Here is a 14418-nt window from a genome sequence, read left to right as displayed (position 1 = left end):
GGGCAGAGACGGTGTCAAGGGTGTACATGGTTTGAAAACACCACAATTCAAGTTATGGTACTTAAAACCAAAAGCTGAAAAATAAATCCTATTTTCCACAAGACCAGTAAGAGTTTGGGGACACCTGGCTGATGGGACGCCCAGAGGGCAGAGCCACGTGTGCCCTCTCAGGGGACAGGTACCAGAGTCCCCAGGATGTACAAGATTTTTAGATCTACTGAAAGGAGATGAGGTGTTTCTCAAGACTGAAGACCTTGGTTTGATCCCTCCCTCCCTGTTCCGGTCACAATTCCTTAAGCTTCTTCTCAACTCTGCTCATCATGTACTTTTCAAATGGGGCACATGTACCTGAAAAGATCATTAAAGATAAGGTTAAGACTGGGTGGAACTTCAGGAAAAAATGTTATTTTATTAGTTTTTAAAATTTTTTTAAAGATTTTATTTATTTGCGAGAGAGAGAGATATCACAATTATGGGGAGGGGGAGCGGGAGAGGGAGAAGCAGAACTCCCCGCGGAGCAGGGAGCCTGATTCGAGACTCGATCCCAGGACCCTGGGACCATGACCTGAGCCGAAGGCAGACGCTTAACCCACTGAGCCACCCAGGCGCCCCAGGAAAAATGTTAAATAACAACTATTTTTAATAGTAAAACAAAGACTGTATTATCAAGTAAATTACATCAGAATAAATTTTTTTTAAATAGTTCAAGAAACTTCAAAACGGCCCTGGCACCCCCTTCTAGCTTTGTCCTTATATGGCCTTTCCTCTTGAGTGTGAGGAAACTCTCTACACCTCTTCTTATAAGAACACAAATCCTAAAAGATCGGGCACCATCCCGATCCCTCATTTAACTTTACATCCTTAGAGGCCCTATCTCCAAACACAGTCACATCGGGGGTTTGGGCTTCCACAAAAGGATTTGGGGGAGACAGTTTAGTTTAGTTCCTAGCCGCCCTGCTGCCCTTGGTGGCCTTGGGGAGTGCCCCTCAATTGTGGAGATTATGAGCTCACACTTCTCTGCCCTTGTTTGTGTTTTGGTTGGCAAGTCTGAGAAGCCCTGGACTCTCAGTGTGTCCCCTCGCAGGGGTGACGCCCAGAGGAGGAGCCAAGTAGAGACGACAGTAGCCTCCCCTGTGCAGGACATATGTGAGGTGTATGTGCCTCACCACACTCGCTTTTATTCTTGGCCAAAATTGAGCCAGGCTGGAGCCAGCCTTGGAGTATACAGAGGGGATAGTTTAGAGCTTGGGAAACTCGAAAGCCAAACCAGTAGAAACAGCCTGGCCCAAATCTGGAATTTCTGGCCTATGAAGCCCCAGTTTCCAGATAGCGACAGGTCAGCTAATTTTTGTTTGGACCTCCAAATATTACATTTCTTTCAAAACCTTCTATAATCCCAAGAGCACGTGGTGACTTCTACAGTGACAATATGTTCATTTATTCATTAATTCAACAAATATTTATTGAGTCTCTACCATATGCCAGGAACAGTGTTTGGCAAATAGAGGTCCCCAAGGACCTACTTTAATGACTAACTAAAATCCAATGTATTATTAGCAAACCCACCATGTCTGTGTTGGGGGGGGGCGGTGTGTGGGTGTGGGTGTGTGGGGATGTGGGTGTATGTATTTAGGGCTGGTTCCCTTAAGCAAGCCAAAGGGCTGCCTGTCTTACTTACATCTTTCCTCTGTTGAACAAAGCCATTTCCTCATGGTTTGAGAACATGTATAAATTCTCACCTTGAGTCCAAATTAATGAAGTATAATGACTGATGAACTTCAGGTAGTCCAAGTTGGTTTGACCTCAGTGATGACAGGAAGTATCTAAACTCCCTTCTGTCCCAGTACACCTTCTTCTTCCTCCTTTCTCCCACCCTTCCTAGGCAAGGCATTCCAGGGGGTTCAAACTCAGTGTTCTACAATGAAGATCCAGTTCAATTAATCTTTCCTTTTCTCCATAATTCACTCAGCTCAGTAGCTCTCAACCCTGACTGCATCTTAGAATCATCTTGGGAACTTTTGAAAACTAATGATGTCCAAGTCCCAAACCCAGAGCCTATGCTTTAGTTGGTCTGGAATATTGCCCAAGCATCAGATTTCTTTTTCTTATTCTTTTTTTCCAAAAAACTTCCTCGGTCATGCTAAGTTGCAGTCAGTATTGGGAAGCATTGATAGTCATTTCCCCAGTTGACTATTCCTCTGGGGACCACAGCTGGGTCATGGGCACAAGTTGGTCTTACCAAGTACAAACCCGGTGCCCAGAACTTTGCTAGATGCTTCAAGGAGTAGTCAACTAAGCTCTGAGCCTTAGTCATGTCATCTATACAACGGGCTTTATCCTTCACCATGTAGCATCCTATGTTGATCTACAGAGTGAAAGGACTCTTATGGTGGGACCCAAGGCAGGTGGGCAGGGGCTGTTTTGGGTCAGGGCAGCTTCGGGGGGGGGACATCAAATCACAAGAGTCCTCACCCACTTCTCTATTGCCAGCCCCCAATAGAAGAAAGAATTACGAGGCATTGCACAGATGTTTCCTAAATTGAAGTGAGTAATAAGAAAGTATTATTGATTAGCCTCACCTGCAGACACTGGGGCCATTTTCGGCCATGACACAATGAACATCATTTTCTCAAACTGTTGGTGTCTCGGTGGCAAAAAGCAGAAACCTAAACTTGCACGAGCAACAAAAAAGTCGACTACGGGGGAGGCATCTCTGAACACCCAAGGAGAGACCATGAAACTCGGCCTCATGGAGGACAGGAAACCGGGGCCCCATAACCAGGGTCTCTCTCAAGTTTCATTGCCTTGAATCATTTCTTTTCTCTGGATCTTCTTCATCTTTCTCTGTAAACTGGCTTCTCTGTAAAACGCAGCCAACCAACACACCCTAAGTCTACGCTTCCACGGTTTAAGTAACACAAAGAAACAGACTAGCGTCTGCAAATGCTAGCTCCGAACGCTGGGCAGAGAGAATCTGATTGGCTCACTGTTAGTCAGGTGACCACGCCTGGCCAATCAGCTACATCCAAGGCTGGGATCTCGTGACTGAAACATGGCTGCAGGGGTGGGAGCGGCTGTTGTCGGAGAAAGGAGACGTGGAGAGACACTCCAGTTGGTGTCGTCTGTAGTCACACGCAGGGCGGTTTCAGTGACAGTCTTACAGATGACTTGAGCTAGTCTCAGAGTTTACTGGTCTCACCAACCATCCAGCTCACTTCAGGGCAGGAAGGCAGGAGGTGAGGGCTCTCCCCTGGTGCCCTGACTTCCCTCCTCGCCCTTCATGCAGCTCTTGGCACAAACAGTCTCCAACCTAATTACCAGCCGGAATTAATCAAAGGTATTCCCAACTGCATGAGCGATGTTAGCCAGGAATGTCTCCAAGTTGAAATTCTTAAAATAGTTGTGTTTATGAGGAAGTTTTACATGTTAACTTTTTCCAAAAGCCAGTGAGAGGAGCAGTCCCTACAGACATCTGAGAATACTTTGGCTGTCTTAATTCGCTCATGATGTTTCATTAATATCAATTTTCTCCCCGCATCCCAGCCTGGCAGGTTCTTTTTACAAGTGTTCTAGTCTCCCAACCTCTTGTTTTTTGTTTTGTTTAAACTTTTTCTTTCTCCATTTTCTTCTAAATCTCCATAATGCACACATCTTTTGGCTTTAACAGCTCCATTTAAAAAATGGAGGACATCACAGACTCCTTGGGTTCCCCACACACACTTGGAAGTTACAAGAGGGAGGTTGGAGGGAAAATAACCTAGAGAGACAGACTTTAATCGTGCTTCTTAATCCTGCCCTTGGGGTTAGTGATGTGGAAATTCTGTCTTCTCCCCCACACTTCCAAACACCAAGAGTCTTGAGTGAGCATCATCTTACTGGGTCTTCTCAATGCCCAGAGACAGAGGGCCAGCGAGGCGCCCTAATCCACAACCACCACTGGCTTGGTCAGAAGTCAGTTGGAGGTCATGTCTGTCTGGCTAGTTTCTTGTCCCATGACAGTCATTGGCTTATTTGTTTAAGATCCATTCACTGTCATTCCCCTTCTCTGTATTCCCAAGCTCCCTTGCCAACTGGTTTTGGGGTTCAACCAACGGAAGGCTCTGGCAGAGTAATGGGGGATGGAAGGAGGTGGAAAGTCAGGGTAGATCTCTTTCTCTCTCCCGTTTCTCCTGTGGTATCTATGGCAGTGCCTCTTCTGTGGCTCTGATTCCTGGCAGGAAGCCCAGCGATGGGTCTAGCTCCCTCTGGACATCCTGAATCTTGTTTTATGTTGCAACATATCACCTTGTTTTCTCTTCAGCCCCAGGAGTGGTAGCGGCTTCCTGATGTAGCCAAAGTCTGAGTTGTAGCATCATGCCTTGTGTGGCGTCTCAGATCTTCCCTTGTCTGTGTAATCAATCCCCTCTATTAAATTCTCTCTGTTTGAACCATGTAGGGCATCTGCCCACTCAAAATTAAAGTTCTCTGCCTGCCTATAAAACAGTATTTTGCAAACTATCTGTTGCAAAGGACCATTTTTAAATATTTTCGATCCATCATGGGTTAACACATAACTTGCAGCTTGAGCCACACGCAGTTTACCATGCAAATGCAATAATAATGGAACTGATCTACACCCTGCTCAACGAGACAAGTCTACCAAGCATGCATCTGGACATTAGAGCAATGTAAAATTGCTATAAAAATTCCAAAACTTACTTTCGCCTGTATAGTTGTCTCATCACAGATCTCTGGCAAAGAGTTTGTGAGCTGGTGTGGGAGTGTGGACCATTCTTTGAGTAACGCTGTTCTGGGATCCTTTTTATGCACGTGTAGGACCATCCTACGGTTTGGGAAGTCTGGATGCAGCATAGATCATTTTTCCTTTGGGTTATGCACAATTCCCTGACAGAGCTGTAGTTCTCATCTAGACCATGTTCCCCACAACTTTCCAACGCTAAAGACCTAACATACTAAAGACAGCACTCACCAGGGACTGACTTCTTTTAGCAACACTTGATTTATTCCTCACAATGGCCCCATGACAGGTGCCATTGTTCACCCCATTTTACAGAATGGAAAAGTAAACCTCAGAGAGGTTACATAGCTTCACCAGGATCACACAGCTTGACCCTCACCCAAGTGTGTCTGACTCAGTGCCCATGGTCTTAGCTACAATACCGATTTGCCTGATTCTTCTGTGTCCTTGGTATTGAATGCAGAGTCTGACACATCAGAGGAAAGATTAAGAAGGATCAGAATGACCAAGTGCAGCAATACCTGGTCTGTTCCTTCTCTCACCTGGGATAGGGCTCTCCACAAAACACCCTGCCATCGGAACTCACTCTTTCCCAGCCAAATCGTCCCCGTCAACATCCTCCTTAGAGAAACCCTTCCAACCCTTCCAGGGCACCCTTCTCTGCTTCCTACAGCTCTAACACCCTGTGTGCCACACTCTCAAATTCATGCTGAATGCCATACAATCTTATTGTCCCCAGACTGTACTTTAGAACACTTCTTGTCTCCCCACGAGTTTAGAAATTCTTCAGCAACAGAGGCTTTTATAATAACAGTGGCTCCTGGCACAGAGCTAATATTTATTAAGCACTTCTTGGCGCCAGGCATTACTTTAATTAATAATTGTTTTATATTCACAGCAATGCAAGTGAGGTGTTTTTATTATACCCTTTTGAGATATAAGGAAACTGAGATGAAGAGAGCTTAAGAAAGTTTCCCCGAGTCCCACAAGTAGGGGCTCGGATTTGAGCCCTTGAATTGTTGGCCTCCAAAGCCTATACTCTTAGCCACTGTGCGATTCTTGAATTTTCCAGATACTCCCATCTCTGTGAACTAAGCCTTAGGGAAGGAAGGAAGTACCATCACTGAGAGAGTTTTAGAGCCAGAAAAACACTTGGAGGATTTTTCACTTCTCCATTGTGTAATGAGGATGTGGAGGCTTAGCGTGGGGTGGCTAGCTCACGGTCACCCAGCAAGCCCATGTCAGAAACATCAGTGGGTCCTGAGTCCCAGCACGGAGATCTCCCGTCTGCACCAGGTGGATTGCATGCATATGGATACTCACCTGACTACTGAGCTCCCAAGAGCGGCATGCGGTGTTTTCTGGGTCTCCTGGCAGGCAAGCACTGATTCCAAAGAGGAAAACATAAAAGCCACGGATATTGGGAACGGTCTGTGAATGTGAACGACTTCAAGTAAGGAAAGGCAGCTAAGCGTAGAGATGGGAGCCCTTGCCTGGGAGTCAGAAGACCCGGGCTTGAAACCCAGTTCTGCCGCATGCCCTTTGGCAAGTCGCTTAATTCCTCTGACCTTGTTCAAGTGTGCACTCTCTTGAGGAGCTTGCAATGTCCTTGAGATGGATCTCGCCCACCAACCCCTTAGCCAATGATGAAGTCCTCAGCAATACCGGGGAGGACCTGTGGTGTGAGGTTGCAGAGAGGACTGAGGTCAGCATGGTCTGGGAGTAGCCAAGAACTGGTTCCCATAGAATGAACTAGAAAGGTGGGGAAACTTTTTCATCTAATTATTATTTTTTTCCAATAGCAAAAATAATGCTGACTTACCGTTGAATATTCTAAAAGCCCAGCAAAGAACAAATACACCTGGAAAACAAATGCCTCTAATCTTACCTTCTGAGCATCCTCTCCATCTTGGTACTGGTCATGTTATTGGTTTTATACAGAGGCAGGAGAGCCTGGCAACAAAGAGTACAGTTTTTGGGGTTTAACTCCCTATCGTGAAATCCCAGACCCTGCTTATATAAGCATGTGACTTTAGTGGGGTCACTTTACCTCTTGTATCCTGCCTCAGTTTCCTCCGATTTAAGCAGGAACAACAATAGTACCTCCCACATAAGGTAGGTGTGAGGAAAACCTCTAAAGGAACTTAGAAGAGTACTTGGCACATAGTAAACACTAGACAGTGCTTCTTCTTGACATTCAATTTAAAGTATTTTCTGACATGATTAGAAGTTCTTCACAAATAGGTTTTTCTGAGCTTACACAATGTGCAATTAGTGAATGTATCAGCAATCACTTAAGAGGAGTTCAGAAAACCAAGGGAGACAAAGGGCGGGGCCTCTTGTCGGTGGCACAAGCCATATTTCCAGAACTTTCCTTTCAGGGTCCACTTCTCTCATGGGGCATCACCATCTCCCAAAACACCCATCCCTCCCTCTGCCTCGGACGCTTTGGTGGCTCTGCCCACACCTCTGGGTCCCTTTCCCCGGTTCTGAGAGCTCACCCTTCTCCCCCTGCCTGTTTGGCTGGTGACAGATAGAAGATTGCAGGCCAATCATGTTGTAGAAGGGCACTCATTAGGATTTGTTTGATGTTCCCCTTTGATTAAATTCAGGTTATGCATTTTTGAGAGGAGATCAGTTTCATTTTCTACGTGGAAATATTAAATCCATTTGGAGTTAATTTTGGTATGATATATTTTTCTTCACTTATATGAAACACCTCCTTTATCACGTAGCAAATATTTAATTGTATATATCTTCTCTTTCTATCATTCAAAAGCCCGTGTCACACTGTTTTAATTACCATGGCTTTGTTATATGCCCCTAAACGTGGTAAGGAGCAAATTCCCGCTTAACAATGCTCCTTTTCTCAAAAACATCCTGGTTCTTTTCTCCTATGGCATTTTCCAGGTGTGCCTTAGGATCATATGATCAGGTTCCTCAAAAAATACCTTTGGGACTTAAGTTGTTTTAAATTTCTAAATCACGATAGGCAAGATGGACAAGTACTAAATCTTTCCATCCAGGAGCATCACGTGAGCATCAATCAAGCCTTTTGTGTCTTGGAAAAGTCTCGGAAAAGTCTTCGTGAAGCTCCTGCCCATTTCTTGGTGGGTCGTTTACTATTTTTGAGTCTTTTATGAACGGACTCTTTGTTTCTCTTGTTCATTGCTTTTTCTGGCTGATTTCAGTTACCTGGTAGGATAACAGAGTGGTGGTTCATTTCGGCTCCCTGGAGACTGACTACTCAGGGTTGAATCCTGAGTCATCACTCATTTTGCTTGCCATCTATGGCAAGTCACATGACACTCTGTGCCTCAGTTTCCTCACCTGTGAAATGGGGGAGACTGATGGCATCTGCCTCACAGACTGTTCCAGAATGGACTTGTAGAAGGGTGCCCAGCACATGTTCAGTGTTAACCGGTACAATTTCCTAAACAAGCCCCTTTCTGACCCCAAGGACCTTTCTCAGCCATACGGTGGTGAGTGAAAGGGAAGTGGCCAGTGGCCGCCCCAGGCAGACAGCTTTACTGAATAACCTGAGAGTGGCCCTATGGTGGGAACAGCCAGGGGCGGGTCTGGAGGGAAGCTTCACCCGCGTTCTCCTTCCTCTCAGGCTCTCCGGCCCAGTGCCTTCTTAGTCTCATGCTGTGTCCCCTCCTGATGGAGACTCTCGCCCTGAGTCTCCCTCACTCAGTGTTCACAGGTGGAGTTCTGGCCCTCCTTCCTCATGGCTGTTTCCAGGCGCCGGAGTCCAATAAGCAGTCTATGACCAGGCCATCCTTGGGACAAAAGCCAGTCATCCTGGGGGAGTACAGACATCTGATTTTAGAAAGTTGGCTGGGGTAAGAGCAGATCGTCCAGAGAAGGGGTATTGGCCACACCGGGCATAGCCAGCACCACAGGGGCGGGCATTTCAGATAAGACTCTGCCCAGCAGAGCCCAACTGTCCACGAGAAGGGATTCAATGCGTATGCAGGACGGGAGGGGTGGGAGAGTAGAAGACTAGAGGGGCATCGAAGCTCCCCCATGCAGGCTCTGCTCCTGTCCTATATTATTATATGGAGTGTTGTGTGGAATTCCCCTAGAAAGAAAGAATTTCAGCATTCTTTAAAAACAAAAAACAAACCACACACACACACACAAATTACCCTCTCCCCATCCTCTCTGCTCAACTAACTCCCACTTGCCCTTCAAGCTTTCCCAAAAAATCCTACCCAAAGAGGTCCTCACTTTACATTCTCTCAAAATAGTTGTCCTGGTCTTTTGGAGAAGTCATCACAGCCTGTAATAATGTATTTATTTTCAGAGGCAAGTTGTTTATCGTCTGTCTTCATCGGATCAGAGTGGCTGAGCCAAGACCCAGTTCCAGCAGTTCTAAATGAGTATCACTGAAGCATTCCTTAATACCCTCTGTGCCTCCGCGTGCTTATCTGTAAGAGGGGCTAATACATGGTCCTGCCTCGTGGGCTTATTGCAAAGATACAGCGAGATCATCAGTGAAGGAGTATGGCAGGGGTGGAGCGCTTTTAACCCAAGTTGAGTACTGTGGCCATCATCATCACCACCCTCATCACTGTGTTCATCACCATCCTTAGCCTGGGGACTATGTCCTTCTTGTTCACTGTTGTCTCTTTAGTGCTTAGCACAAAATAAGACTCAGGAAATCCTTATTGAATGAATGACTGAGAGAATGAACGATGGAGTGAACGCTTCTCTGCGAACACACCTGCCCTACTTCTAAGGAGGCATTTCCTTTGCGCCATTAGGCTGATCTTTCTTATTTTTCAAGTGGAAAAAACAAACCTTTTCCCCAGGTGAAAACACTTAAATGTAGCCTGTGAAGGAATCCCGACATGTCGTGTGTTCTCAAAGATATTTTGCCGGGATACTTTATGGGGAACATTTTGAGGCTGCGAGGAGTGTAATTTTCCTTGTAAAATGTCTAGGTTTCTTTTCTGGGTCATTTTTCATGTGCTTGTCACTTTCCCAGACTAATTGGTGGGCTCCTTTCCCTGGCTGTCTGCGCAGGCTCTTGCCCACCTGGCCCATCCACCGCTCGACACAGCCCACTTGGGTGTCGGGGAAGCACCCAGGAAGGGAGCCAGGAGGTGTGAGTTCTGTGGGGCTTTGGGAAGGTCTCTGCCCTTCCCTGGGCCTCAGTTTCCCTATCTGGAATACAAAAGGGTTTAACTCGATTAGCAAACATAAGAGAGTTCCAAACTCTAAGGGAAGGCACCGACTTGGTGTTGGCCAAATTCCACTTCTGGAAATATCTTCCGGCTTTGCACACTCAACGTTTTCTGCTTCCACTATCGATGGGGCTCACAGACCCACAGTACCCCAAAAGCCTCCAAGTGCAATAACTAGTAAGACAGCTCTGCTTGTAGGGTGAATGCACAGCCCAGGGCCATAAATCCATGCACAGAGTTTAATCAGGGGTCCTGGTTGCAGTGCTGAGGGGGAAACTGAGACATCCAATTTAGTTCTTTGGCCCTGAAGACTTGATGGTCAGCCCCTCAGGAGTGGGAGGAAGGCCAGCCTTCAGTAGAGGTGCCAGGTTCCCATTTTTCCAGATAAACTCTGGGGGACGACCAAGAAATGCATTTGTTGGTCCCAAGGACCTCCCTCCCAGGGGAACTTGGGATGACCTATCGGAAGGGCAGGCAGCCCTGGAATAATACCCTTGAACTCACTTCGAGAGGGAGAGACTCCACAATGTCTGGTTCAACCTGCAAAGGCGGGGCTTTTTTTGGCAGGAAGGGACAATCTCAGGTATGACATCAAGGAGTGCCACTCATAAGATCCCCTTACCCAGTCTTCAGGGATTTCCTTCAGGTTTCTTGGAGACATGGGCAAAAGGGTTAAGTCAAACAGAAGTTGGTGACAGTGGAAAGCATACGGCCTTGCCAGCCAGAATGGCCTGGGTCCAAATCCCAGTTCCATCCCACTTCAAGAGCCATTCTCTTCCCTGAAGACTTGCAGCAAGGATCAAAGTCCATCCGACACGTAAAAATGCCCAGCCCATAACAGGAACTCTGGACATTTGTAAACTCCAGCAAAACATGCGAACCTTAAAAAAGAAAATGCATAAAAGGAATTTTAGGAAAAGGAAAGAATGCCCTCCACCCTTGGCAGGAGACAGATCACAGGAAAGAATGATGTTGGTGTACGTGTTGTGGGCTGAATGGTGGCCCCCCAAGAGTTATGTCCACGTCCTGGTCTCTAGAGCCTGACAATTTGACCCTACTTGGAAAAAGGGCCTCTGTAGATGTAATGAAGTGAAGAATCTTGAGAGAAAGGGGTCCTCCTGGATAACCTGGCTGGGCCCCGATGCCGACAACCAGTGTCTGTATCCGAGAAAGGCAGAGTGAGCCTCTCCGAGAAAGGAGAGGAGAAGACAGACCAAAGAGGACAAGGCAGCATGATCACGGAGGCGATGCATCCTCAAGTCAAGAAATGTCACCAGAAGGACAAAGAACAGACTCTCCCCTGGTGCCTCCAGAGCAAGGGTGCCTTCCATTTGGACCTCTGGCCTCCAGAACAGGGAGAAGGTACATTGCTGTTGTTTTAAGCCATTCGTTCATGGTAATGTGTCCCAGCAGCCACAGGAAACTGGCACCGCAGGTGGGGCTGGAGACCGAACTTCTGCCTTCAGGAAGGAGCAGAACCGGGAGCCTACACTGGCCCCTAGTCCAAGCTGGAGGAGCCTCCTATTGGCTGCATTTGCAAGGCTCTGGCTCAAGATGCGTTCTGGTCTTGACCGCCCAACATCCATTTTCCCCTTCTTCTGTCCTCCTTTGGGATATTCTCTCTCCTCCATTGTGTGGGTCTGTAAATCAAGTCCTCTGTGGTCCCCCACTCCAAGAAGAGAGCATGCAGCCCAGGGCTGTTCAAGTAGACCCTCTGTCTCCCAGGACCCAGAAACTTGAGTGGAAAACATCATTAGGGCAGTGCCCCCCCCAAGACTGTTCCATCTCAGCATGCTGAGCTCTAGCACCCCTTTTCCTGAACCACTTCTTCCGCCCCGCCCCCCTCAACCCAGGGAGCCCTTCCCTCCAGCTTTCTAATCAATTTCTTTGTTGCCTCAGTCTGTCACCATTGCTTGCGACCCCACAGTGCAGCAGCCGAGGGGGAGGTGAGAGCTCACCAAGGAAAGAGAGAGGCTCAGGAGATAAGGGGAGTGTCCTACCCTCCTGATTAGCTTCTCCCTGGTGTGGATGGAAAACTCAAGGAGACTCAGGTCGCCTTCGTGCTTTATGTTAGCTGTCTGTCCCTTAAATAGAATGTCCTTCTGCATGTCCCTGCTCACGTGAAGCTGTTCCCATGGCCTATGAACGTTTGAATCCACAGTTCCTGGTGCAAAGTAGCATTATTGATACTTGGCAATTGACATATAGGACACAGAGCATGGAATCTCTTATCTCTGGGATGTCCCGGTCCAGCCAAAGCTAGCCAGAGGGAAGGGTGAGAAACCATTTATGGAAAGCCTGAGAAGATCCTACAGATCAGAAAGGAGACTATCTGCTCACACTACTAAACCTTTACTCAACCTGTGAAAAATAAAAGGGACCTTAGAATGCATTTGGTCCAGAATCATAAATGCCTAGCTGTCAGGATGCTTAACCCCTGCTCATGGCAGACATTACTAATCGATTGCAGCACTCCCTCCCTCTGAGCCCTGCCGTAGTTTCAGAATCCTTCCCCATGCAGGGCTCCATGAAGTGCCTACTGATGAGTTAAATTAGCACAAAACCTATTTACCTTCATTGACGGTACCCAAACTCCTCATTGGACAAACGGAGAGACTAAGAGAAAGGACATATTCCAAAGTCATTGAATACATGAGCAGTAGATGCAAGACCTACATTCCCTGGATCCCAGCCCCCAGCACTTCCCATCACCCCACGAGGGCTCTGGAGTGGCTGCCTCCTTGTGAAACATTCTCTGCCCTTCCACTTCGGCTCACTCCATCCAACCAAGCCCTCAAGATTGTAGTGTTTATTTTAGCGAATGCACAAATCTGGTCTCTAAAGGATGAGCATTAATAAAATATGCACTCTAACTCTATGTAACAAGGAAAATATAGAAGACATTTTCCATTCCCATTGATCCTCAGGCCACTGGCAATCCACCAACAATTGATTTAGCCATTTGATTAGTTTTGGGGAAAAACATTATATTTTAATGGGGTATATATAATTCTAAGTTACTGCTTTGAAGTTGAACCAAATATTAAAATTACCTCTTTTATGGATGCTGCATAGCTATGAAGCTTTATAATTGCAGCCTGGGCTTTTGTAAGGGATTTGAACCGAGGAGGTGATTTCTGCAAAGCTGATTGCATGGTGCTGGTGACAGCCAGGCTAGCCAGCCCTTTGACGAGCAAAAAGACACAGACAACAGAGCTCATGATCACACCTTGTGTTTGGCCCACGTTTCACAGTTCTAGAGCTCAATGGGAACCCTTCTGGGATACTTCCCTTCCAAACAGCTCCCAAGTCTGTCACTTCTCTCCATATCCTCGGCTAGCTCCTGAGTCCGAGACACCACCAGCAATTACCGGGACATCTGCATTTGTTTTTTACGCAGATATCCTTCCTGACCCACTGCCATCCATTGTTCCCCATAGCAACTGGAGAGATTTTTTTTTTTTAGCAATGCAAATCAGATCAGGTCATACCATGGTCAGGCCATTGCTTAAAATCCACCCATGGCCTCCCATTACCTAGTGTAGTGTCGGCAATTTGTGGCCTGGGGTCAAATCCAGCCCTGCTCCCTATTCTTGTCAGTAAAGTTTTATTGGAACACGGCCTCTTCCATTTGTTTGCATATGGGCTATGGCTACTTCTGTAGTCGAGTCAGTATAACTGTAGTCAAGCATGTACAACAGAGGGCTCATAGCTTGCAGGGTCTAAATTATTTACTATATGGCCTTTGACAGAGAAAAGCTCGCTGACCTTTGACCTAGAGAACAAACTTTAAATTTTCTTTCCTAAGCCCACCAGGCCTTCTGTGATCGGGCCCTGCCTACCCCTGGACCCTCCTTTGATACCATTCTCTCCTCTGCTCAGTTTACATGATTAGCCCTCCTGTTCTTCCAATACCCAATGCTTGGTGCTGCCTCAGGACCTTTGCCCTTGCTGTTCACCTGATGCTCATTCACCTGACTGTCACGTGACTGACTCCTTCCCCTGGCTCAGGTCTTCATGAAAACGTCATATCCTCTGAGTGGCCTTTCTGGTACATTAACGATGCTCCCCCCCGGTCACTCTTTTACTCACTGCTGTCTTTAATTTTCTCCAGTGTGAAGGTGAGTATAGACTTAGTCTTCCAAACCAGATGCCTTTGAATGTAAAAAGGGGGTGCTTTAGTCATTGTGCTGGGACAGTAGATGTAATCGGAGGACATGTGACCACATGTCGATGCACGGCACCCCTTTATATATATATCTGTTCTTTGTCTTTCTCCCCCACACAGAGGGAGCCCCCTGAGAGCAGGGTTGGACCTAGGGCCTGGAAGGATTCTGGGGAGTGTGTGTAGAGATGCTCTCGAACTCCTCGCAGCAACCGTGTCGGGAAGTCACCCCTGCCATTACACGTCTCCGCCCAGCAACTGGAACCAAGCTCAGCTGCAGAGAAGCATCCCTGGCGCCAGTGTCCTCGCTCAAGAACTCCCCC

The 14418-nt window shown here is 47.0% G+C and overlaps 1 long non-coding RNA gene across 2 annotated transcripts in view; it reads right to left on the bottom strand.

Moving 5' to 3' along the window:
- The window catches only part of LOC141371097 (uncharacterized), a 36039-nt gene extending 29744 nt beyond the window's left edge, over positions 1-6295 (bottom strand). For both annotated transcript variants that reach the window (XR_012375735.1, XR_012375734.1), the window contains exon 1: positions 6062-6295. This is a non-coding gene — a long non-coding RNA (uncharacterized lncRNA). The remainder of the gene's footprint in view (positions 1-6061) is intronic.
- Positions 6296-14418: the final 8123 nt, after the last annotated feature.

The sequence above is a fragment of the Callorhinus ursinus genome, unplaced genomic scaffold (genome assembly GCF_003265705.2).
Source record: "Callorhinus ursinus isolate GAN/ISIS: 27379988/994484 unplaced genomic scaffold, GSC_fseal_2.0 scaffold56, whole genome shotgun sequence".
NCBI lineage: Eukaryota > Metazoa > Chordata > Mammalia > Carnivora > Otariidae > Callorhinus > Callorhinus ursinus.
This window is presented reverse-complemented; position numbering and strand designations above follow the sequence as displayed.